Source organism: Ailuropoda melanoleuca, chromosome 14 (assembly GCF_002007445.2).
Source record: "Ailuropoda melanoleuca isolate Jingjing chromosome 14, ASM200744v2, whole genome shotgun sequence".
Classification (NCBI taxonomy): Eukaryota; Metazoa; Chordata; class Mammalia; order Carnivora; family Ursidae; genus Ailuropoda; species Ailuropoda melanoleuca.
The window spans coordinates 6113237-6139596 of record NC_048231.1 but is presented as its reverse complement, the minus strand read 5'-3'; the positions used below and the strand labels follow the sequence as shown (position 1 = coordinate 6139596).

At 40.1% G+C, this 26360-nt stretch overlaps 1 long non-coding RNA gene across 1 annotated transcript in view; it reads right to left on the bottom strand.

Annotated features, from left to right (window-relative positions):
• Window positions 1-2736: 2736 nt before the first annotated feature.
• LOC117795958 overlaps window positions 2737-26360 on the bottom strand; it is a 32972-nt gene continuing 9348 nt past the window's right edge. Inside the window, exon 3 of the long non-coding RNA XR_004620144.1 lies at window positions 2737-2981. This is a non-coding gene — a long non-coding RNA (uncharacterized LOC117795958). The remainder of the gene's footprint in view (window positions 2982-26360) is intronic.

The window sequence follows — 26360 nt, the reverse complement described above, 5'->3', positions numbered from 1 at the left end:
AGAACGATGAACAAACGTGGGTGTCAAGTCACTAGTTCCTGTTCTTATTTGTACATCCGGTGGGCAGACAGACGAAAGCTAAACAGCTAATTTTGCTTCTCTTAAATAATTTTGATTAAGACTCTAAAAGTGGGGCACCTAGCTGCCTCAGTCAGCAGAGCATGTGACTCTTTGAGCCCCACACTGGCTGTAGAGATTACTGAAAAAATCTTTAAGAAAAAAAAAAACTCTAAAAGTAAAGGTGTGGCTGATTATTCCTTTAACTTAGAGTTGGAGATAATCTACTCCATTTGTTTACACTACAAATCTGGACTAAACACTTTCAAACTAAAAACAAACAAAAATGATATGTTTTTCTTTCAGTTCATTACTTCCCTGATCTTTTCTTTGTAGGATATTGACCTAACATTGATTGGTTTATTATAATATACATTTAACAGTTGATAAGCCTTACTTCTTAATATTTTCTTCCATCAATGAACGAAGTTCCTGTTCTTCAGAGACAAGGTATTTTTCCCCTGTAGATGGCTCAGTATTAATTTCCTTTCCTCTTATGGGTATTCCTGCCAAAATATGGAGACTATTTACATTGGAAATATCTTTTGACCTCTGCTGAAATTCCTTGAGCTATTTACTTATTCCTGATGAAAAGTGTCCTCTTAAAGAAGCAGCCAAAAGCTCTTCTACTTGAAACTAGTAGTGCTGGTTTTTGCACAAGGACAGCTCTCTAGATTATGCATTCAAGTGAGTCTTAGACATAGGCTCTCTTGCTCAGCCCACATCTTCTAGTTTGGGTAATGCCTGATTGTAACATTTCTATTTCCAGTATTTCCTATACAATTCTGGAGGGGCGAAGAAGGACGGGTCGCCCCAAGGTGGGTCACTTTGGCATGAAGATTATTCTGAATTAAAAGCAGTCAAAACCCAGCAGATTCAGGAAAAGCTCTTTATCTCCCTTCAACTGCCTAATTTACATTGGAAAGGAGAGCCTGTACCAGGAAGAGAGCTACTAACAGAAATTCTGCTTTACCCAAGAAACATGTGTATAACAGGGCAACCTTTGTTTACCAAATCTCTTCTCACCTTCCTCCTAATGGTCTTCCTCCCCCTTTGTAGCCCTAGACCTCTACCCCTCTCCTCAGCTCAGGATGTCAATCAATGAGCTTCACCTTGCCTGACTCCCTTTGGAATTTCATGTCTGTGTGGATTCCCTATAGATATGAAACTAAATTTGATTTTCTCCTGTTAATCTGTTGGTCTCATGTAAATTTAATGCTTAGTCCAGCTGGGAAAACCTTGGATAGAGGAAAATTTCTTCCTCTTCAATAGTGGAAGTATTTGGCAGGGTACTTTGACTTGTTGGACACAGCTTGCCTTCGACACAGCTGCAGCTAAGAGATCCTTGGGAAATCTGACATACAGATGGGCTGGTAAGATTTTTTACCATGTCGGTCTCCTGAGATCCCTATCTGTGGAGTCTGTCTGATGGAGCAAGAGTAATGAGTGTCCTTTTTTCCCCTAAACTTAGATTAGCAGGAGAAAATACTTGTGGAACTAGCTCCTCAGGCTTAGTAACTCTTGGTAAATTTAGTGGAATACTGATCCGTTTCCTCTCGAGAAGGTCTTTGTTTCTTTTTGTCTATGTCTTTTATGTCATTTGTCATATAAACTTTGCTGCGGGTTCATGTGCACATGGGGTGAAGGCTGTTCCTAAGGGACATCTTGGAAGTCCAGAAGTCCAAGTCACAACTAGTAGGCATGGGCCAAGTAGTTAAAAGCTGTTGAAGGGCGGGGCGGGGTGGGAGGGAGAAGCCGTCAGAATATTTACCAACTAACTCGAAGATTCCTGTGTTAGGATAAGTTCATCATGGAATGGATTAGATTGACGCTAGGTCACCTGCCAATCTCAAGAAAATTTCCATGCAACACTGTAAAACAGCACACAATACCCAACCCCACAGTAGATCCCTCCCACGTATTAGTTTGGCTCCAAGAGCCCCAAGGCTTAGTGAAAGCTGTTTATGTGCCTCTAAGAAAAACTAGATGAGATTTTCCCTTTCATCTTGTTCTGTGTCCTAAGAGCCTGGCTTTGTGACCAGTGATAATAATCTCTTTGGTCTCCATTGATGGGGTTTTGAAATATAGGTGGGGTTCAGTGGGGTGAGGTCCGGAGCCAACGACCAAGAAAGAATTCTTGACACATCTTTGGTGCAAAATGGTGGTTTATTAAAGCCCGGGGACAGGACCCATGGGCAGAAAGAGCTGCTGCCCCGGGGGTTGTGAAGGGTGGCTGATTATATACTATGGGGTTGGGGGAGGTAAGGAAAAGGGAGGTTTCAAAAGGATTTTCATATGTTAAAGACTCACAGGATACCAGAGGCTTTGCCATTGTCAAGTTAAGGTTGTTTTTCCCTCTAGTAAGGCATTAACATGAAGATAGTTGGGAACTTTGTGGAGGAACATTACATTCTGCCCACTTCAAGTATCTGTCAATGGGCTGCAGGTTGTAAGAACATTTAATTGTATCTACACTTCCTTCTGGAAGCTAAGCCATTGATAGAAATGTAAATTGCTAAGATTTTTGTAAACTGAGGGAGACTTGTGTCTTTCAGGATTGTGATCTCTGTAAGTTACCTATTTGTTTTTCCTTTCCTTTCCTTTGCTTTAGGAAAGCCAGGAGTGCCTGAGGAAATGTCACATATATCCCATGGATCGGGAGTGTTGTGGGGTGTCAGCTTCTGCCTGTCCTCAGCTAGCCTTCTGTTCCTTCATCATCCACCATCATCCAGAGGGTACACTTACCAGGGTGCACTGTGCAGGTCAGTCAAACAGACTAGGGTTCCATCAGTCTGGACATGCCAGCTCCCAGTGGTGTTTGTCATAAGAGGTCCCAGCCCATAAGATCCTTTGTTGTCTCAACCTTTATTGCTTGTTAGTGCTGGAAGGTCCCATTCCAGTAGTGTAAGTGGAGTTAGGGATCCCTAGAAAAGAAAGATGAGACATAACTATTGTGACATAAGGGAAGTCATTCAAGGCCACCAGCTATTTTTCATGATCACTATATGTTCTATGAGCTCCACTTGCTTCAGCACACTGCTTGTAGAACTGTCCAGACGTATCAGAATTACAAAGAAGTGCTGTGCAAACACCTCAGTAGATAAGGATTTTAAAGGAACAAAAGGAATGCAAAAATGAACGGATATCTGGAGGGCTCAGTAGGATGTCTGGAGGGCTCAGTAGGTTAGGCGTTTGACTTCAGCTCAGGGCGTGATCCCGCCGTTGTGGGATCGAGCCCCACATCAGGCTCCTCTGCTATGAGCCTGCTTCTTCCTCTCCCACTCCCCCTGCCTGTGCTCCCTCTCTCGCTGGCTGTCTCTATCTCTGTCGAATAAATAAATAAAATCTTTTTTAAAAATAAATAAATAAAAAATAAATAAGTAAATAAAATCTTAAAAATAAATACATAAATAAATAATAAATAAATAAAAAGAACAGTCTCTACCCAGCCAGAAAATAGACAATAAATTAGTTTGAAAACTCCCAGTGCTATTTCAAAGGTAAGCAAGACCCTGCATTCGTCACCTGAGACACTTACCTCTGATTCCTTGTAACGGTAAGGCCTCTGCCCTACGAGGAGCATAAGCTTCATGAACATACCCCTGGATGCAGGTACAGGCCTGCACAATGTTATGGCCCCCTTAGATGCAATGATGAAGCTGCCCTCTCTGAATATTCATCCTAAACTCTAAATACAAAGAACCCGTTCACTCCTGCTCAGGGAGTCACAGCATTGGAAGTTATTTGCTGCAAATAAAGCTTCTTTTGTGTGACAACTCCATCTGGTGTGGTCTCCACCTGTAACTCACCCCGGAACAAACTCATGTTAGTTTCTTTGCAGTAGCGCCTGCCCAGTGTCACAGGTTAGCACATCTGTGACTGACTGGAGGCAACTCACGTGGTCATGCAAGAAGGGAGACACCGCTTTCACCACACCATCCTTACTGCCTATGCAACAAAGGCTTTTGCTTTCTTTCTTTTTTTTTTTTTTTTGAAGATTTTATTTATTTATGTGACAGAGAGACAGCCAGCGAGAGAGAGGGAACACAAGCAGGGGGAGTGGGAGAGGAAGAAGCAGGCTCATAGCGGAGGAGCCTGATGTGGGGCTCGATCCCATAACGCCGGGATCACGCCCTGAGTGGAAGGCAGACGCTTAACCGCTGTGCCACCCAGGCGCCCCAGTGGATCCTTTGGTCATATTTTAGAAACACATATATTCTTTATAGATAGCTCTTAATTGTCTTATTAGTATAATGACCTGCCTTAGGGACTCCCTTGAAAAGATAAAATAGAAATTGGACTTCAGATGAAAATAAATGTTCACATCCAACGTAAATTCCCCTTCTTAAAATCCACTGTCATCTGCCTTTTTTAACTGCTCCCTTCCCTACAGGATTTACAATGAGCACTCTGGCCAGTCTCTAGGTTCAAAGTATATAGGCTGCTCGTGTAAATGCTGAAAGCCAGGAAATGAGTGTAAAGCTACCACGACTGACTGGTGGTAAGGCTTGTTTGCTCTCACCTCCCAGGGCTTTGGAATCCAGCTCTGCCAGCCCCAGGCATTTCTACACAGGTGTATCATAGACCCTCCACCATGAATTTGTATCCCCTGGACAAATTTTTTAAACAATAAAGCACCTTTACCTCTACTTTCAGAAGATCCTATCAAATTTAAAGAGAAATTAGGAAGATTAATTGACTATTCACAATCTCTTCTTCACAGAGGAAACAGATGACCAAAATTTCTCCTAGCACCTCCTACAAATTATCAGTGGAAGGCCAATGTTCAGGGGCTAATAGAAGCCAAGGTTGAATTGTGTAACCAGAGCAAAGGCTTTTGTTAAAATGTTTTATACAGATGAAGGGGTTCAGGACAGGACCCCTCAGAATGTGCCACTTTGGCATGGGGATCATTTTGAGCTAAAGGCACTTGAGACCCTGTGGGCTCATTTATCCCTCCTTTAACCGCACAGAAAAATTGGGGCAGCTGGGTGGCTCAGTCGCTTAAACATCTGCCTTCAGCTCAGGTCATGATCTCTTGGTCCTGGGAAAATCTAAACTGGGGGGGTCTTTCCCAGAATAAGGATTATTAACAGAGAGAAATTTTATCCAAGTGACCATCCATCCGTATGGCTGGGCAAACTTCTAATTACCAAACATCTGCTCTTCTTATCACCCTGTGAACTGCATTCCTTTCCTCTGAAATCCCAGACTCCTACCCCCTTTTCTCCTTACTTAAGAATGACATACATATCTCATTTTGCTGTCTTTGGAATTTCCAAGTCTATGTGGATTCCCCATACCTATGCCTATTACATTTTACTTTCTTCCGTTAATCTGATTCTTAGTCCAGCTAGAGTAACTTTTGAGGCAACAGGAAATTTTACTTGCCAACACAGACTTTACATAGATACACATCTTTTGACTCCCATCTTAGTTAAAAATCTCCCTGATGGCGGCCCTGAGTGGTGCATTTGGTTGAGCAGCCAACTCCTGGTTTCAGCTCTGCTCAGGCTGTGATCTTAGGGATAGGGTGAGCCCAGTGTCAGCCTCTGTGCTCAGCAGGTTGTCTGCTTGGGATTCTTTCTCCTTCTTCTGCCTCTCCCACTTGGGATCTCTCTCTCTCTCCCCCTCAAAATAATAAATCTTAAAAAAAAATCTCCCTCACATAAAGAAGCAAACTTAGATTAAAAGGCAGGCCAGGGGCGCCTGGGTGGCACAGCGGTTAAGCGTCTGCCTTCAGCTCAGGGCGTGATCCCGCCGTTGTGGGATCGAGCCCCACATCAGGCTCCTCCGCTATGAGCCTGCTTCTTCCTTTCCCACTCCCCCTGCTTGTGTTCCCTCTCTCGCTGGCTGTCTCTCTGTAGAATAAATAAATAAAATCTTTAAAAAATAAATAAATAAATAAATAAATAAATAAATAAATAAATAAATAAAAGGCAGGCCAGTCCCTTGATATTCAGGCTGCCATCCAGTTCTTTGGAGAATTAGGAACATCTGTGGTTGTCTTACAAGTCTCTACAAAACCAGAAATACAACTCTAAAAACAAGTCAAAACCTATCTATGTTTACCAATCCCCAAACCTCACCTATTCCTCTCAAAATGTTTGTAGGTATTATAAAAGACCAGGATATTGGAACAAAATTCTCCTGAACTTAGAAAAGAAAAGTAAATTTTAGGGGCGCCTGGGTGGCACAGCGGTTAAGCATCTGCCTTCGGCTCAGGGCGTGATCCCGGCGTTATGGGATCGAGCCCCACATCAGGCTCCTCTGCTATGAGCCTGCTTCTTCCTCTCCCACTCCCCCTGCTTGTGTTCCCTCTCTCGCTGGCTGTCTCTATCTCTGTCAAATAAATAAATAAAATCTTTAAAAAAAAAAAAAAAGAAAAGTAAATTTTAAATAGCAATTACCCTGAAACTCTAGGAAAGACAAAAGTTTTTGCATTCTTTCTCTGCTCTTCGAAAGTATAGATCTTATCATGTCTTTGAAATATAATTAAAGCCCACAACCACCTCAGTCTGAAGGGAAAAAAAAAAGAGAAGGCTAGGAAAGGCCTTCATAAAATACAAACTGCTAAAAAGGGCTTTTTCTGCCAAAACTCTAGCACCTTTAGTACGAGGCCAATATGTCCTAAAAGTCCACCCTGGAGAAAACTTATATACATTCTCTATGGATTTATAATGTATATTTTCACCCTCATCTTCTCTAGGACCTAAGAGCCACTCTTTGAAATACAAACTTTAGGAAAAGTTTTTCATCTGGGAAAAGAAAAGGGGGGGGGTAGATATTTGGAAATTGGGCCTATAATGTCCTTTCTACAAATGCTAGTAATATTACTAAATATTAGTAAAAAACAAAAGCTATAAGACTTTTGTTTGCATGTGTCTATTTGTGTGTCCATATATATTGTAAATGTGAGATATATTCACTACCCCAATTAATTTTATTGCTAAAATTAATTTGTAAAATAGTTCTATTTAGTTGTTTTGAAGGCAAGCACTTAGAAGAATTGGGCATTCTAAAACTCAGAAAGATAGAAAACCAAACGTTTATCAAGTTCATGTGATCTGGGAAAATATTTGATATTAAAGCTATTTGAAGGTTGGCTTAATTAAAATAGATACATTTTTAGAGTAATCAGCATTAAATATAAAACTTTTATTCTGCCTGTGTTTACTGAAAGTCAGATAAGTTCATTTTTAATAACTGAACTAACATGAATTTGCTCCTCGGTGAATCACAGAGGAAAACTATACCAGCTACAGTTGTCCCACAAAGGAAACTTGATTTGCAGCAAATCAGGTCATGGAGAATGACTTCCAAAGCTGTGATTCCCTGTGCAAGGGTGGATAAGTTCCTTTTACTTGGGGTTAGGATGAATATTTAGATAGGGAAGACTTGTTATCATATGTAGAGACGGGCATAATGTCACACATGCCCGTTAAGAATACGTGCCTGTACACATAATGTATGTTCTGTAAATGAGGCCTGTGCTCCTACTTGAGTGGAGATAATAGTACTGTAGTGAGATTAAGGTAGTTGTTGGTCATTCTAGAGGTCATACCATGGTCAGTCTGCACAGGGGCAAGTTAGGGACTAAGTTCAAGCTGATCTGGGTCGTCTGGGCCAGCTGAGAATCTTTGTCTAGGCAGTTTTTTTTGTTTGAGGGGTAGTTCTGGTTTCCATCATGGGAGGCTATGCCTCTTAGATCTTTTGCCTAAGTTAAGAGACAAGCTGGAAAGAAGAGCTTAAGTAAATACATAGAACAGAGGTTGGTGAGTATAAGCAGGTGGGCAGTAAAGGTCAGGTCTTGGGGTCCAGCTGGTGACATTACTTCTACCGCAAAGTTTGTCCAAACAAAACAAAACAAAACAAAACCTTAGGATAATGACTGACTCTGTCTAATGCCTCATGAAGTGTTGTAGGTGGACTAACCATAATTGTTAAGAACAAGTAAATTAAATAGATGAAATAAGATGAGAAGGTTTGTAGGGAACCTTTTAAATAGCTTCTAAAATATTAGGTAACTTAGGGGTGCCTGGGTAGCTCAGTCAGTTAAGTGTCTGCCTTTGGCTCAGGTCATGATCCCGGGGTCCTGGGATCAAGCTCCACATCAGGCTCCCTGCTGAGCGGGGAGTCTGCTTCTCCCCCTCCTCTGATCCTGCTCATGTTCTCTCTTGCTAGCTCTCTCTTCTCTCAAATAAATAAACAAAATCTTAAAATTAAACAAAATCTTTGGTAACTTGAAACTTTTTAAAAAAAAGATCTATTTATTTTAGAGAGAGAGAGAGAAAATATGAACAGGAAAGGCAGAGGGAGAGGAGAGAGAACTTCAAGCAGACGCCGCACTGGGCTTGGAGCCTTGTTGGAGCCCGATGTCAGGCTCCATCCCATGACCCTGAGATCATGACCAGAGCCAAAATCAAGAGTCAGACACTTAACTGATGGGGCCACCCAGGTGCCCCTGATAACTTGAAACGTTAAAATCTTACTAAGTTAAATGATAAGTTAAATTCATTGAACATCTAGATCATTTCCAAATAAGATATGCCTACGTTTAGTACTTAATGTTTTGTTACTTTATCTACTTTTGTCTTGTTACTAAGAAACTAAAGCCAAATTTGGGTGTGATAGTAAACATATTTTGTGCTTTACTGAAAGATGGTACCATGAAAAGTGCATTTCTAGAAATTATAGAATGTATTTATAAATTTGCCAATCTAAAGAACTCTGGTATAACAGTTCACAGTTGCTTACTACTTAGTTTTCACTAGAAATTAAGATTTCCAGGAGTTCAGAATTCTCCTAAATGTAATTAAGACCACTGGAAATAATAAGGGAAACAACCCTGCATGCAAGGAAAGTAACATATGTGTGTTTGGTAAGAAAAAGTTTAAGAAATAGAAATACATTTTTGTTGAGAAAAAAGAAAATTTGTCTTAGGTGATGCTGGTTATTCAAAGAGGGAAAACTTAGTACAAAATCTGAATGTAAAAAAGAGAGTTGTAGGTTTATGGAAAAGAAATCAGAAAGAATGAGTGGTCAGTACTGGCTAAGATTAGGATAAATTTAAGTAAATGAGTTTCTTTTTTTTTTTTAAGATTTTTATTTATTTATTTGTCAGAGAAAGAGAGAGCAAACATAAGCAGGGGAAGCGGCAGGCAGGGCAGGCAGAGCAGGCAGAGGGAGAAGCAGGCTCCCTGCTGAGCAAGGAGTCCGATAAGGGACTTGATGCCAGGACCCTGGGATCATGACCTGAGCTGAAGGCAGATGCTTAACTGACTGAACCACAAAGGTGTCCCAGTAAATGAGTTTTAATATCAAAAGTAGGGGGCGCCTGGGTGGCACAGTCCTTAAGCGTCTGCCTTCAGCTAAGGGTGTGATCCCGGCGTTCTGGGATCGAGCCCCACATCGGGCTTCTCCACTGGGAGCCTGCTTCTTCCTCACCCACTCCCCCTGCTTGTGTTCCCTCTCTCTCTGGCTGTCTCTATCTCTGTCAAATAAATAAATAAATAAATAAATAAATAAATAAAATCTTTAAAAAAAAAATCAAAAGTAAGCTGGTAAAAAATTAAAATTTTGTTTTCGCTTTGTTAAAAGGACCAAGTTTTATCTATTGATTTGCTCTTAATAAGTAATTATAAACAAAAGTTTTTCTTTACCTTTAAACTTATCTGCCTAGAAAACAGGGACTCTGCTTTGCCAAAATAATTTCCTATGTTTATCAGGTCCTTGATTACTCAGGAAAACTGAGTCTTAATAAAGAGAGCTGAATTTTGCTCACAACTATCTGTATTTGCCTTTGAAATCTTTCATTGCCATTTCGGTTAAATGGATAATTAACCACTGTTTCATAATGATTTATGATTCTATTTAATCAAATGTTCAAAGCTTTTGTTATTTTTTGACATACTTCCCAAAACCAAAAAAAAAAATTTTTTTTAAAGATTTTATTTATTTATTTGACAGAGAGAGAGAGCCAGCAAGAGAGGGAACACAAGAAGGAGGAGTGGGAGAGGGAGAAGCAGGCTCCCAGCAGAGGAGCCCGATGTGGGGCTCGATCCCAGAACTCTGGGATCACGCCCTGAGTCGAAGGCAGATGCTTAACGACTGAGCCGCCCAGGCGCCCCCCCAAAACCAAATTCTAAAATGAAGTCTTTTGACTATAATCTAACTGAAATTTTCCAGAGGGTCCCTTGAACATTTCAAAGATTTGGTGAGAAATTCAACTAATTATAGTTATTTGGTACATTAAATTGAACATGGTACATATGAAGCATGGTCAAATAAGTGATACTAAACCCTCTTAAATTATATCTGTGTAGATATGTTACTAAAATAAGTGTTCTAGAGATTGTATGAAAAGTCCTAGAAATCTGATGTCCTGGCATGTTATTACCTTGAGATGTTGTGTGTCATAGAAATAAGCAAATTTCCTTATTAATTGTATTACAATGAACTCCAATAAGATCTTTACTCATGGCCATTTTTAAGTTTTTTATCATTTAGACAGTTACAATGAAGGATTGTTGAAAGAAAAGCATGCAGGGGCAAGGGGCCCCGCCCTAGGAGGAAACTACCTTTAAAAGGATTTTATAGCACCCTGGAAGGAGCCCTCTACCCTTTCCCATGTGATAGGTAGATGGCAAAAACCTGATTGGGTGACAGGCACATGGAGGTTTAATCAGATTAAAACAGCCAGCCGAGAAGCTCATAGAAACCCCTAGGCTTAGACACTCCAGTGGCAACCCTCTTGGGTCCCCTCCCTTTTCCGTAGCTTAGTACCATTGCTCAATAAAGCTTACTACCACTCAATAAACTTTGCTTTGCTGCCCACCACTCTTCGTCTGGTCTGCGTCTTCATTCATCAAAGCCGTGTGACCAAGAACCGTGGGCACTAAAGGAAAAGAAACCTTTAACAGTTATGCTTTTACAAAAGCTTCCTGCAACTGTGTTTCATCTTTAGTGAGACTCATGGAAAGAACTCTTGAGTTCAGGCTTCTGATAGCCTTAAGATCATAATACTGAACTAGGTAAGAGTTTCTGGAACTAGTAAAAGAAAAAGTGGATTCATATAGAACAAGAATTAACAACATGGGACTGAAAAGATTGAGGAGGATAATTATGATTTGTATGACTTTTCGTTTTAAGCTGACTTTTTAAAATGTTTTGCTTTTCCAGAGTTGAGGAAACGTTTTATCTTAAGCTAACTGACATACAGCAACAATTTGATAAAATATACCTTTGCGAAGAAATTGAAACATTTATTTATGTTCCTCCCTACCTGATCTCTCCAGAATTCAGAAACTTTAAGTATTCTTAAATTTTCATGGTAATATATTTATTTGCATAAGTTCAATAAGAATCTGTTCTCTTTGTAACAGGACACAATTGCAAACATTGGTCATAATACCAAGGCTTTGACTGGAATGTCATATTTGAGAGACAGGCATAGACTCAGATATGATCAGAATGTTTTAAGGAAATATGGTTGACTTTATGGAACCAATAAAGTCCCTTGGAAATATCAGCTTGTTACTCTGCTTACAGAGTTTCCAGCAACCTTAGCAGGTGAGTGAAGATCATCTCCTGGCAGGTGCAGGAATCTCAGGATATTTCGGAGACATCAAGAAGAGAGGAATTAATCCAGATCTATAGGTATTGCAGGTGAAGTCTGATGGCAAGTATTTGGCTTGGCTTCTGGCCTTGACAGGCTGTTAAAAGTTCAGTCTGGAGATTTCTTACAAAAATTCCAGTTAAGCAGGTTTTAAAGAGCCTACATGATCGACTGTTATTCTTGCTGCATCCATGTAAATAATCATGCCCAATTTTTTTGAAACTAGATGTATTTTGCAAACATGTTAGTGGTAACATGGCTATCTTTGGTAGAATGAAGATGATTATTTAAAGAAAAAATAAGACTTCAATAATACCTGTGTAGATTATTAGATTCTAATACTGTCATTATAAACTGTGTTATAACCTGATTTCTTCTCGTTTCCTCCAATGCCTGGCTACAACTCTCCCAACCAACATTATCAATTTTTCTCCCACCTTGCTGGTTTGGAATCATCTGAGAACTAAAATTGCCCTTTTTCCTAAAGCCCTGCAAACTCAATATGAGTGAGTTGACGTAAATGTCAGAGAAATCACAATAGCTAATATTTAAAGACAACCTTTTTGCCTGTTACTCTTTGGGCCCCTCAAAAAGATCACCAGAGACATTTGAACTGCAAATCAGGATAATCTGTCAGATTACTACTGGCTGTTCTCACTCTATCTGAAGGTGCTTCCCGCCTGACATCTAAAAATCTTAACTGGCTGGCCTAAGAACCCAGAAACTGGTTTGTAATTTGATCCAATCATTAACCACTGTTTTTTTTTTTTTCCATAGAAATGCCTCTTATTTAATACCTGATTACTTGGACCATTGGCCTAACTTTGAGAACACACCTGCATCACCGCCTCCTGAAAAGAGTTTAACTGAATTGACCTACTGTCAGGACTAAGAGACTGGTTCAACAAGAGGGAACAACCTATCAACTCAACTTTTCATGTGGGAAGTTCCAAAGGAGGGAACTGTAGGGGCCAAGGGCAGGCAGCTCCAAAGTGGGCCACTTTGCCATGAAGATTATCTTGAGTTAAAAGCAATAAAAACCCAGCAGCTTCAGCTCTTCACCTCCCCCTCAACTGCCTAAATTTACATTGGAAAGGAGAGCGTGTACTAGGAAGAGAGTTATTGACAGAGATTCCTCTTTACCTAACAGGCTTATTTGCATAACAGCAACCTTTGTTTACTAAACATCTCCCGCCTTTCTGCTAATGGTCTTCCTTCCCTTTGTATCCCCTAGATCCCTACCCCTCTCCTTAGCTCAGATGTCACATAAACCTTATGTTGCCTGTCTTTGAAATTTCATGTCCCTGTGGACTCATTGCAGGTAGGACACTAAATTTGATTTTCTACTGTTAATTGATCTCATGTATTTAATCCTTAGTTCAGCTAAAAGAATCTTGAATAAAGGAAAATTTCTTCCTCCCCAACAATTCTATGAAACGTAATTTTAAGCAGCAAATACCAAATTTCAAATCTGAATGGTAAACATAATCTTCAAAAAATGAATGTAAAATCTGCCACCAAAGAAATGCAAAAATTTAATTCTCTTTTTCTTTCTACCATCTACTTTTAAATCTTTTTTTTTTAATAATGGAAAGGAGTACAGAACGCAAATAAATGTAAAACCCTAAGATATTTGACTTTTTAGTTTTCTAATGTAATGGTCTCCAAAGTCTGGTGTGTGTCCTTTAGGACTACATAAGACAACCCACAGGGATATCACGAGAAACTATCACCTATTTCTATTTTTACTTCATGCTTAAAAATGTCTGTGTACTACATAATATACATTATATATTACTATGGCAATACACTTATATAATGTAGAAATAAATACTATGGGGGTGCCTGGGTGGCTCAGTCAGTTAAGCATCTGCCTTTGGCTCAGGTCATGATCCCAGGGTCCTGTGATCCAGCCCTCCTTCTCCCTCTTCCCTCTACTGCTCCCCCTGCTTGTGCTCTCTCTCTTTCTGTCAAATAAATAAATAAAATCTTAAAAACAAAAAAAAGAAAGAAATTTTACGGAAAAATGTTTTTAAAGTTGGTTCACTCCAATTTAGTACATTTTGATCATATCTTGAGAAGGCTGTGGGACAAACTTTCTTCTTCAAAAGGAATAAACTGAAATGCACAGCTAGATATAAAATGTTAAATCATTGCATTTGGACTGGAAACCTTTACCGTACTCATCATATACACTAAAAATCACCAGTGGCACCTGGCTGGCTCAGCCAGTGGAGCATGGGACTCTTGATCTCAAGGTCATGAGTTTAAGCCCCACCTTGGGCATGGAGCCTACTTTAAAAAAAATCACCATAGAGTTATATAAAAATGTTAAATTAATGTGTTACTTAATTTTTGCAAATCGTGAAGATAATTATAAAGCATTTTAAAATGATATGAAAATAAAATGAAGGAAAAATCCCCCAAGACATCCAGTGGTATTTTATGTATTTTCTTTTAAGAGAGAGAGAGAGCACGGGGGTGGGAGTGGGGGGTGGGAGGAGAGGGAGAGAGAATATTAAACTGGCTCCATGCCCAGTGTGGAGCCTGATGCAGGGCTTGATGTCACAACGCTCATCCTTGAGATCATGACCTCAGCTGAAATCAAGAGTGGGATGATTAACTACTGAGCCATCTAGGCACCCCTCTTTTAATCTTTTTTTACATAGATGAAATCATGAAAAATGCAGAGGATTTATCTATTCTTATGATTAAGTCCATAAAGTATAAAAATATTTAAATATATGATTCATAAATATAAATTTTAAAGACTGCAAAGCAACCTATTTTGACATATATGCCCTCATAAACATTGAAATAAAGAAACTGATGTACAGGGAAAATTGTGCTGATGACATTCTAGTAAATCCATCCCAGATGGTTTTATGAGAAAAGCCTTTAACATGCTAGTCGGATAGACATGATATTCTATACTAGGATGACATTAATTAGATGTGTGTGCTTTTGCTGTGTGAAGATCTTACTTCACATCTATATTTCTGTTTCTATGATATATATATTTGTATATGGTATATATAGAGAGACATAGACACACACACACACACACACACACACACACACACACACACACACACACACGCTAAGGAGACTCTTTAAGTCTATTAACCCAGAGACATCTACCAAAGGAACCTCTTTCCTGGAGGTCTGAATACACAATGAATGTAACCATGGAGTCACTGCAACTATATTTCTACCAGTACCCTCAAGCTGTTGGCTAGCATTTCTATTAAAAGAAAAAAAAAAAAAAACACCACCTTAGTCTTTGTGAAAAACAGAAAGAAAACATCAAAAGACCAGTTTGGTTGCAGGTCGAGGAATGGCTGGAGTTACAAAAGAAGTAAAGCCAGTGAAAGTCAGTGAAGGAGAATAAAAGCAGATATCCCAAACAAAGAGCTGCTACCAACAGCAGTCACTGAAAAAATATGTCAAACAAAATAAGCAGCTTAAGCTATAAAAAATAAAAGAGATTAAAGGCACTCTTTGAAACATGAAACAACTATTTCCACCACTCTAATCCTTCTTTAAGCCATGTATTCCTTTCTTTGGTCATCTGCCCTAAATTACTGAAAACAAATACTTGACAAGAGACAGGTGAAGTGAATTAATCTTTTGGCTTTCAGCAAAACAAGATGAGGATAACAAGCATTTAATGGATAAATCTTTGAATAGGTATGGTGTTCAGTTAATATCTCAGTCCAGTGATTTTTAATATGCATCATGATAGAGTCCTAAGCCTAAATATTAGGTTCTTTGATGGAAACAAACTTCTTTGATGAAGCATAGCTTTAAAAAAGTGTTTTCAGGGGCGCCTGGGTGGCACAGCGGTTGAGCGTCTGCCTTCAGCTCAGGGCGTGATCCCGGCGTTATGGGTTCGAGCCCCACATCAGGCTCCTCTGCTAGGAGCCTGCTTCTTCCTCTCCCACTCCCCCTGCTTGTGTTCCCTCTCTCACTGGCTGTCTCTATCTCTGTCAAATAAATAAATAAAATCTTTAAAAAAAATAAAAATTAAAAAAAAATAAAAAAGTGTTTTCAATCCACTAGGGCCAAATTTCACTGGTCAGAGACAGGACTAAAATTGGTATCCTTTACAATCTCCAACATTTTCAACGTTTAGACATTCTACTAATATCCAAAAGCAAACCATAAGAGACTCTTAACAATAGGGAAAAAACTGAGGGTTGCTGGAGGGAAATGGGTTGGGTGATAGGGTAAATGAGTGATGGTCACTAAAGAGGGTACCTGTGATGATTACTGGGCGCTCTATGCAAGTGATGAATCACTAAATTCTACCCCTGAAGCCAATACTACATTATATGTTAACTAACTAGAATTTAAATAAAATCTTGAAAGAAAAAAACAATATCCAAAAGTTTTCAATTTATAATGTTCAATGAATGTGAAATACTAAAGGAAAATCTTTAAAGTTATGATTCTTACTAGACTGTGGATATATATAACAAAAGGGGTATAAGTAAAAAGAAGCCTCACTTGCCAAGGTTCTTTTGTTAATGGCAACAGGAATGTCTTCTAAAACTATTTTATTTATTTATTTATTTATTCAAAGAAACCTATTTTTTAAAAAGATTTTATTTATTTATTTATTTGACACAGAGAGACAGTGAGAGAGGGAACATGAGCAAGGGGAGTGTGAGAGGGAGAAGCAGGCTTCCTGTGGAGCAGGCAGCCTGATGCAAGGCTCAATCCCAGGACCCCAGGATCATGACCTGAGCTGAAGGCAGACACTTAATGGCTGAGCCACCCAGGCGCCCTCCATAGAAACTATTTTAATAATAGACTTAGGATGATAAGATTATTGCAGCAATACCTAGTACCTTTAGCTATGTATCTATTTTAAATTGCTAGCAAAAAAATGTATTAACATGATGTAATATAGACTTGGAGCAGTACTTCTCAAATTTAAAGCACTTATCTAATCAATTCAATACACAAAGTTTATTACACAGATAATACACCTGTGCACAGCTCCCATTAAAGACATTATTCATTCTTTAGTGTGGCAATAAAATATTTATAATTTTTATGTTTCCTTTATTTTCATAATGTGCCTTTCTTCACCTTTTTTCTTTTTTCATAAAAATGCCATGAGACACAGTGCAACAACGATAAGGGAATCCAACACAGTGTTCCTCAGGCTATAAGTTTCTAGACTTTCAGTTACAGTCGCCTATGTGTTTTATAGACAAGCTGTCTCTTGATGTGTCATGTACTTCATAACGGCCGATTTTAAATACCAGCTCTAAATCAAACTGACTTGACAAATTCATTTTTCTTTCTAAACCAGTTTTTCTTCAAGTGAGGTACTGAGTTATTTTAGAATCTTTCATCATTCAAATAAATTTTCTTTTTTTTTTTTTTTAAAGATTTTATTTATTCATTCGACAGAGATAGAGACAGCCAACGAGAGAGGGAACACAAGCAGGGGAGTGGGAGAGGAAGAAGCAGGCTCATATCAGAGGAGCCTGATGTGGGGCTCGATCCCTTAACGCAGGGATCACGCCCTGAGCCGAAGGCAAATGCTTAACCGCTATGCCACCCAGGCGCCCCAAATAAATTTTCTTGCAGTGACCAAAAGACAGGAATCTATCTAGAATAAGGGATGTGAGGAAATAGAAAGGTTAAAAAGTACAATGGGGGCAGCTGGGTAGCTCGGTTAAGCATCTGACTTCAGCTCAGGTCATGATCTCAGGATCCTGGGATGGAGCCCCAAGTTGGGTTCCACACTCAGCGGGGAGTCTGCTTCTCCCTCTGCCCCTCCCCGCTGCTCATGCTCTGTCTCTCAAATAAATGTTTAAAAAAAGAAAAAATATATGAATCATTTTGCATAAATCATAACACTTCATATTATGTATTGCTGCAGTGCATGACTTTCTTGAGAAATTCTATTAATAGAGCTGACTGTTGAACTACAATATTATTGAATACTAACTAGACCCATGTATCAAAATGTTTTATATGTCATAAGAAGGATGATAATTTCTTGGAGATAATTCCTAAGTAAGAATTTGAAACAGCCGTGCATATTGAGGGTCTGAAATTATTTTTGTAACAAATGCAAGATGGCTGGCTCAGTTGGTAGAGTGTGCGACTCTTGATCTCAGGGTTGTAAGTTTGGGCCCTATGTTGGGTGTAGAGATTATTTAAAAATAAAATCTTTAAAAACAAACAAACAAAAGAAATGCAAGAAGCTGGACATGAAAGGTCACTTTAGTATTGATAGTGAATTGTAATAGCTACAGTCTCCTGCCCAGTAGATCTTTCCTTGCTGTTTTCTTACGGAGAAGCCATATCCTGCAGATAGGGCTGATTCCATACACCCTCTCCACCAAGCATACACTTCGCATATAACACCACCACCACCACCACCACCACCACCATCACTTTAGGAGTAAACAGATGGTGCAGACCTGGCTAGATACCACATACCCATGGCAACAGGGATTGGCCACGTGGAGGGACCCACCATGGGCAGTCACAGTCCTCTTTGGACATTTGCCAATAATGTTGAAGGGATCTCCGGCTTTGAGGAAAATATAAGCCTGAAGCTGCAGATGGCCAGCTCTGCCACCTGCCTATCTGAGTATGTAGAGAAAGCCTATATGAGAATAAAGGCAAAAACAGCAAGAAGGCAATGCTGAGAGTGTGTGTATGACAGCATTCCAATGACATCATTTGAGACTGAATCTAGCTGCAGTTGACCTTTTATGTTAGTTTAAGTTAGGTTTCTGCCACTTGCAAATGAAAGAGAACTTTGATCATAGGTACATTATAAATATATACTATAAACATAGCACTACCCAGATATAACTATAATCTTAGGTACCTGCATATCAACAGTCCATCAATTGACAAACTTCATGCCAACTTTCCTGTTATCCTGAACTAGCAACAATCAAAACTGCAATGTTCAAACTACAGGTTCAAAGCCTAAGATCTTTCATTTGCAGTTTACCTTTCAGCAACAATTTTAGTATCTGGCAACCACTTTTATTCTTATTGACTAGCCTAGGACATTAAACTTTGAAAGCAACAGAATGGCTACGCTCCAAATAAATTTTAAAATTTGGTGTCTCGGAGCACCTGGGGTAGCTGAGTTGGTTAAGTGTCCAACTCTTGGTTTTGGCTCAGGTCATGATCTCCAGTGTAGAGCCTGCTTAATTCTCTCTCTCCCCCCACTTCTGACTCTCCCCCTCTGCCCCTCCCTCCCTTTAAAATAAATAAATATGTAAAATCTTAAAATATAGGTATCTTCCACTTTTTGAAAGTCTGCATTATGCCACTTGGCTTATATGAAAGACCCACAATAGTACCTGTTTTTGCGAACTGAAAGAAATCTGAACAGGATTTTCATTTTATGCCATTTTGGGTTATGAAAGGTTTCATAAAGAATGCTCCATTTTCAGCCAGCAGGGGAAACCTGTACTGGAGTCTGTCCTGTTACTGGATGTGGGGATGTCAGAGTGGATGACTATGCCTAGGTGTTGAAATGAAATGCAAATAGGTTTGGGCCAAAGAATACTAACACTTTCCCTCATCAATGGGAATCTGAGTATAAAGTAATGCCTCCTTATTTTATTTGACAATGTTGAACTTTACCTGAAGGTTAAGAAATCCCCTCACCCTTTTTTGAAAATAGCTTACTGCAAGGAACCATCCTTTCCCATAAGCCTTAGGTAAGATGCCTGCTTTGTTTAGCTCTGGCAGTGCCAGACACAGACCCTCAAATTCCCATTCTGTGGTTCATAAGTGACTAGGTGAACTGGTGTTGTCCTTACTGATCGACAGGAACAAAATGATATTAACTAAACCTTGGTTAAGTTTCTTTCCTCCCAGGTCCCTGAACTTTGGTCCACTCTGAGCTTGAGTCAGCGTACTGCCCTTCCTTATGGGCAGCTCCCTGGAAAGAGACTGGCCTTGGGGTAAAACATTCTCTCATCTACTGTTCTGTCACCACGCTTTCATCTCCTGTCCCCACACCTGGTTCCTTCTACCTTTGTTCACTTTTCTCTGTAAAAGAAAAAATCCTTTTGCCCAACTTTTGAGATGCTTGCGAGCCTTATGATCACAGGGTTCTCCTTACTACAGTGGCCCCACTCCCCACTGGAAAATTCTTTCAGATTTGTTTTTCATTTGACATTTCATTTCATTGTTTTTTATTTCATTTGACTCTGTCTTTGAATATGACATTTCTTAAACTGATTTCCCATTATTTTATCCTAGACAGATATTTTCTGAGAATCTCAAACCTGCCATCTCCTTTCTTCACATTGCCACTGCTCTTGTTCAGGCCCTTATTAACCTCATCCTCGTCCATTACGAACTGGCCTCTTCAGCCTCCAATTTTATTTACTTTTTCACATTGCCGGTAAGTTCATCTTCCTAAAGATTATTCCTCCAATCTCAGCATTCTTTCGTATTCTTTTTGTTGTTGTCGTTGTTGTTGTTGTTTTTCTCTCTGTTGCATAAGAATAAAGTCCAAATTCCTTAGTGTAGCATTTAAGTCTTTCCCCAATGAGGTCTAATTTCATCTCTTTCTCCCATGAAGCCTTCTAAACCTTTTCTAAAACCTTCCTTCTTTCTCCAGTCTCATTGTGCCTGCCTATTTACTTTTTCTGTACCTCAGATGTTTTCCCTCCCAAATCCCCCCTCCCTGAATTTTTATCCAACACAAATGCTATTCCTTCCCTATCTTGGAATTAATCTCTTCCATTATTATTCTCCTAACACTGTGTCTGTACCTTCGTTAAAGCATTAAAAATAGTTGTGTTTTTTTATTACAGCAAGTTGTATACATTTTTAAATCTGTCCATCTAGATTACAAGTTCTTTGAGGTCAAGACAGTGTATCGTCTTTGGCCCTTAGTCTAATGGCTCACACTTGGAAAGCACTCAATATTCATTCTTTCCTTTCCTTTTTCTTTTTAAAAAATGTTATTTATTTATTTGAGAGACAGAGAGAGAAGGAAGGAGACAGAGAGAGAATCTGAAGCCGACTCCACACTGAGCATAGAGCTCAATGCAGGCTCAATCTTATGACCATGGGATCACGACCTGAGCAGAAACCAAGAGTCAGACACTTAACTTACTGAGCCACCCAGGCACCCCAATATTCATTCTTTTAATTAAAATGAATGGAAAATTATTCTATTTCCTTTGTGGCTCCCTGTGACATTTTCTGTAACATATGTTTATTATACCTAATGATCAACTAAATATAATGTGAGAGGTTCAGGATTAGAAGTCAATTGAATATTGTTTACCCTAAGGCAGAAAATAGAATCTCCTAGGGGCGCCTGGGTGGCACAGCGGTTAAGCATCTGCCTTCGGCTCAGGGCGTGATCCCGGCGTTACGGGATCGAGCCCCACATCAGGCTCCTCCACTATGAGCCTGCTTCTTCCTCTCCCACTCCCCCTGCTTGTGTTCCCTCTCTCGCTGGCTGTCTCTATCTCTGTCCAATAAATAAATAAAATCTTTAAAAAAAAAAAAAAGAAAATAGAATCTCCTAAATATGATGGTAATAAGAGAATAGCAAAGACTGATCTGACGGTTTTAAGAGTTCTTGGGAGGTAAGACAGCATAACATGTTCAGAGTGTGGGTTCTGGTTTCTGACATCTGAAAGTAGGCTCTGCTAATTCCTAGCTCTGTGACGTTGAGCATATTCCATGTTTCTGTGCCCCAATTTTTCATGTGTAGTATGAAGATAGAAAGATCTACTTTACAGGGCTGTTGAGAGGATTAAATTAGTTACTATCTGTAAAACACATCAAATAGTATATGTTCTGTAAAAAGATCCAATTACCGTTACCTTTGTTATCAAAATTGGCTATCCATAAAGGAGAAACTTCACTTTCTTGATGCCTCTCAGTGATCATTTAAATCATGTAATTCCAAAGAATGTATTACCAAGTAGCTAGTGGACACACTGGTTTGACCAGAACCTATAACATCTCTAAGGATCATCAGGTATTAAAGATTTGTATAAGAAACAGACAAGAAAATGATCTCATAACACACAGCTGTGCTGAGAATGAGCCAAAGCCAAGTAATCAAGTTCATATACATTTTAACAATCTCTTTAAGTTTCAATACCTTTCTAGGGGAGTTCTGTAGGAATGGATTCCCAAACCTCATTCATTTATGTTTATTCATGCGGTTATTCAGTAAACATTTAGGTGCTAGGGATATAGAAATCAAGGGTATTGCTCCTGTCTGCGACTAAGTCATTTCTTGAAGGACTCAGTCGGGTGAGAAATGGAAGGAAGTGAGTTCAAGACAGAAAGGAATAACATGGAGTGACACACAGAGGAACTCAGGAGCTCTGAATATTCAGGGATCTTCATTTAAGAATAAGTGACTGCGAAGTGAGGGTATGTGGGCAGTGGAAGGAGAGACAGGCAGGGGCAGGATGATGAAGGCTGTTTATGTGAGGCCCTGAATAACACCTGGCTTCCCTCACTCTGCCCGTCAAAGTCCTCTCAGCTTGCAAACATCACTGGGGGAAGGAGAAGAAAATAAAAAGCCAGGTAGGATGCGGACCAGGCTCTGTGAAACCAAGGTTCTGAGGAAATTAGACCTCAATCACCTGTTTTTCCTCATCTATCCTATCCTGGACAACCTAAATTTAGCTCATCTTGAATGCCAAAGTAAAATTTGAATTTTAACCTAAAGGGGATAAAACTGAAGGATTTTAAGCAGGGCAGAACTGTGATCACGTTTGCCTTTTAGAAAGCAGTTGTGAAAGTAGTATGGACAACAGATTCAAGGGGGTGGCGAATGCTGGGAAAGGTATGACAAAGACGTGTTCTGTCTGAATATGCTGAGTTGGAGAACACGATGGATATTTGAATGATGATGTTAAGATGATAGTAAGAGATCAGATTTAGTTCTTTAAATAAAAGTTCCAAGGTATATTTTGTCCTCAGCACACCTTCAGTCCAATTTTCTATAACTACTACAATTACATGTTTGTGGTTGTTAATTCACTTTATAGTTTAAAAATTTCTTACCTATATAATGTCATTTTAGCCTTTCCATAATCCTGTAAGGTAGACAGGACTGCTATTCTTCCCTTTTTGCAAGGAAGATTTATGCCTCTGAGATTATTTGTCTAAGATCACAGAGGAAGTCAGAGACAGACACAAGCCCTAAACCTAGCTCCAAGTGGTGTGTTCTCTACAGCAGTCAACTGCACAAACTCTTGGTAACCCATCAACTCTTAATTAGTGCCCACTCTGCTATTCGCAGTACATTACCAGAGATAAAGAAAGAATTAGAAGATCAGCATAAGGACAACATCACTGTTCGTGGGCAAAGTTATAGATCAGCCATCAGATCTGGCTTCTGGTTCTAATTCTGCCTCAACTACCTGTATGATTGTATTTTATCTGAAAATAACAGAAACCCATCTCAAACACACTTAAATGGAAAGGGGAATTTATTTGTTCATGAAATCCACGGAAGGATTGAACAGTCTAGGATCACATAGGTAAGGCTGCAGAGGTAGCCCTTAGAAACACCTGGAAAGAGCAGACTTGAACCTTTTTAGGAGTCTTCAAAATCCTTTGTTTCTGTTGCTATCTGTGTGGCGGTTTCACTTTCTCTCTGCTGCTCACTAGCTTTGGTTAAAGGAAGAAATATGGCTACTATGTTTCTGATTTTAGAAGTTAAAGCTGCAGCCACTGAGGAGAGATGACTCCAATCCTTCCCTGACTCAAGTAAACAAGTTTCAGGGAACCTACTACTCCCTTGGCCGAGCTGAAGGTGGTGAACCTGTGGTCACCAGAGGAATCAATTCCAGAGTTCTTGCAAGATTAACTCAGGCGTTCATTTTCTTGGGTACTTTATGAAAGACATGAACCTTGATTACAGGCGTTAGATGGCTAGGTAGAAGGACAGAAAACCAGCATTTCAGGTAAGGGAAGGAGGTTTTGAATTAGTAATGTAGGTGGTCTATAAATAAAAGACCAACCTGACAGGTGGAGGCTGCATCCTTGTTCCCACTGAAAATCACACTGGATTGCTAAAGGAGGAACCGAGGATTATGGATCTAAAAGGTCAACACAGAATTTGTTATAGTTGAAGAAGCCGTTATAGGTTTCTTGTATAGATTCAACTGTGACTCTGAAATTCCACTCTATAACATAAACAAATCCTCAAACATTTCCTAGAATGCTCCTTCTTTGTCAACTGAACTTGGCTTAGAGTTGTGGCAGTAGGAAAAAAGAGGAATCAGTGACAGGATTCAGAGGAGGAAAATTCAAAAGAAAATCCCCAGTCGTCCAATCTGGCCTACAAGAACGGTGACAGCTCTTGGTCGCACTCTCAGTGGCTACCTGAATGTGCCCATATCGAAAGCAGGAGGTGTGTCTTAAGGACATTGGTGCTTAGTAAATTGGTGCTTAATGTACGAGGTTAATAAATTGCATGACTCTCATAAAATGAGGACATTAATAAAATGGCTTCTAACCCCCTTCCAGCAATATAAATCTGTGAATCCATTTCAAATCCTAATCTTAAAAATCTTTAAACTCCTTGAATACCCACATACAAAAAAGATTTTTTTTAAAAGGTTGAGATGGCAAATTTTGTATTATGTATTTTTTTTTTAAAGATTTTATTCATCTATTTAAAGAGAGAGAGAGTGAGTGAGCACAAGCAGGGCAGAGGGAGAGGGAGAAGCAGGCTCCCCACCGAGTAGGGAGCCAGATGCAGGGCTTGATCCCAGGACCCTAGGATCACGACCTGAGCCGAAGGCAGATGGTCAACTGACTGAGCCACCCAGGAGCCCCTATGTTATGTATTTTTGGCCACAATGAAAAAAATACCGCCCCCAAAAGATACGTTGTTCATTCTACTGTATTTTCAAAAAACTACACTTGAAAATATACCAGTAGTGGCAAGATGGCAGCATAGGAAGACCCTGAACTCACCTCCTCTCTCCAAGGAACCAAATCTACAGCTACATATGGATCATTTCTCTCTGAAAAAGAACTGGAAATTAAACGAACTGCTTCTCCCCCCCCAAAAAGGATAAAAAGACCACATTGAGACAGGTAGGAGAGGTAGAGACAGTCTTGCCAAAAGCTTCATTCGCAGCTCAGTGACACACAGTAGGGAGGGATCTCACCCACCCGGTGCTTCTCCCAGAGGAGTGAAGGGTTTGTATTCTTCATGAGGCACCTCAATCCCTGGGATCTGCACCCGAGAGATGGGCCCCCAATGCATCTGGCTTAAAAAACAAACAGAACTGATGACCAAGGGGCCTAAAGTGTTATAGGAACTGAGATTATCTTTTTAAAGGGCCCAAGTGCGGTCTCACCTGCCATAGGACCCAGGGGAAAACCAGCGGTTTGAAAACTGCCTACTCTGTACATGAAGGAGATTCATTTGCTAACATAAAAGCATCTGCTTGAGGGGCAGGGAACAGCTGAAATGCTCCCCAGAGATGGAGGTGCTAAAAGATGCCACGTTTGCACTTTCCACCTATCCCGCCAGCATAGGGGGGCAAGCTCCAATGTGGCACTCTCCTGCTGCCTTGCTAAGACAGGTGGGAATGAGCAGTGTAGCACTATCCTCCTGCTTTGCTGAGGCTGGAGAGTGCATGTGGCTGCAGCACTCTCATGCTCTCTAGCCAGGGTGGGCAAACACGAACGGCTGTGGCATCGTCCTGCTCCCAGGTTAAAGCTAGTGCAAGCACACAAAATATTCTCCCAGTGCATTCCTGAAGCCTGCAGGTGTCTGCAGTCAAGACATTTTCTGGCTGCGTTTCCAATGGCAGTGAGTATGCCCCCACCCTTTATACTCTCCATTGCCTAGCTAAAGCTATGGGTGCTAGTGTGGGCCCCTTGATCACCTGGACCTGGTGGCCAAAGGGGCTGGCATTCCTAAGCTCCACAGGAATATAACAACTAGAAAGACAGTTCTTGGCCAGCCACCACCCCCAGGGCACTGCATAGACAGTAGACAGGGGGTGCCTGGTTGGCTCAGTCAGTTGAGTGACCGACTCTTGGTTTCAGCTCAGGTCATGATCTCGGGGTCATGATCTTGGGTCATGAGCTGAAGCCCTCCATCAGGCTCTACATTCAGCATGGAGTGATCCTTTGTCACTCCCCTTGCTTACACACTGTCTCTCTCTCTCTCAAATAAAAATTAATAAACAACAGACTGAAACACAACCCCAGTCTTGTGAAAAAGGTCTATTTATTCAGTTTGGAACTGCAGTCTGAGGGACAGACTTTAGGTTTCCCAAATATCTAGAGGCTAAGTAGGCACTCCCAGGGAATGTAAGCAGGAAGACATCATCCTCCACACTCCCTTGGCCTCACTACAGCTCAACAAGACCTCCCAGAAGGAAGCTTATATACACATTTGGAGCCCCAAGTTTTACAGCTGTCACCCAGGGGATACCTCCAGATCTCTTGGTCTTGAGGCCAGCAGGGATTATGATTGCAGCCCCACAGGACTATATATATTTGCGTATTTTCAAAGCTGCTACCAGGAAGCCTGGCTAGCTCTGCTACTAGAACATGTAACTCTTGATCTTGGGGTTGTGAGTCTGAGCCCCATGTTAGATGTTAGAGATTACTTAAAAATAAAATCTTAAGAAAAAAAAAGCTGGGAGGAAGGAGGAAGATGGCGGAGGAGTAG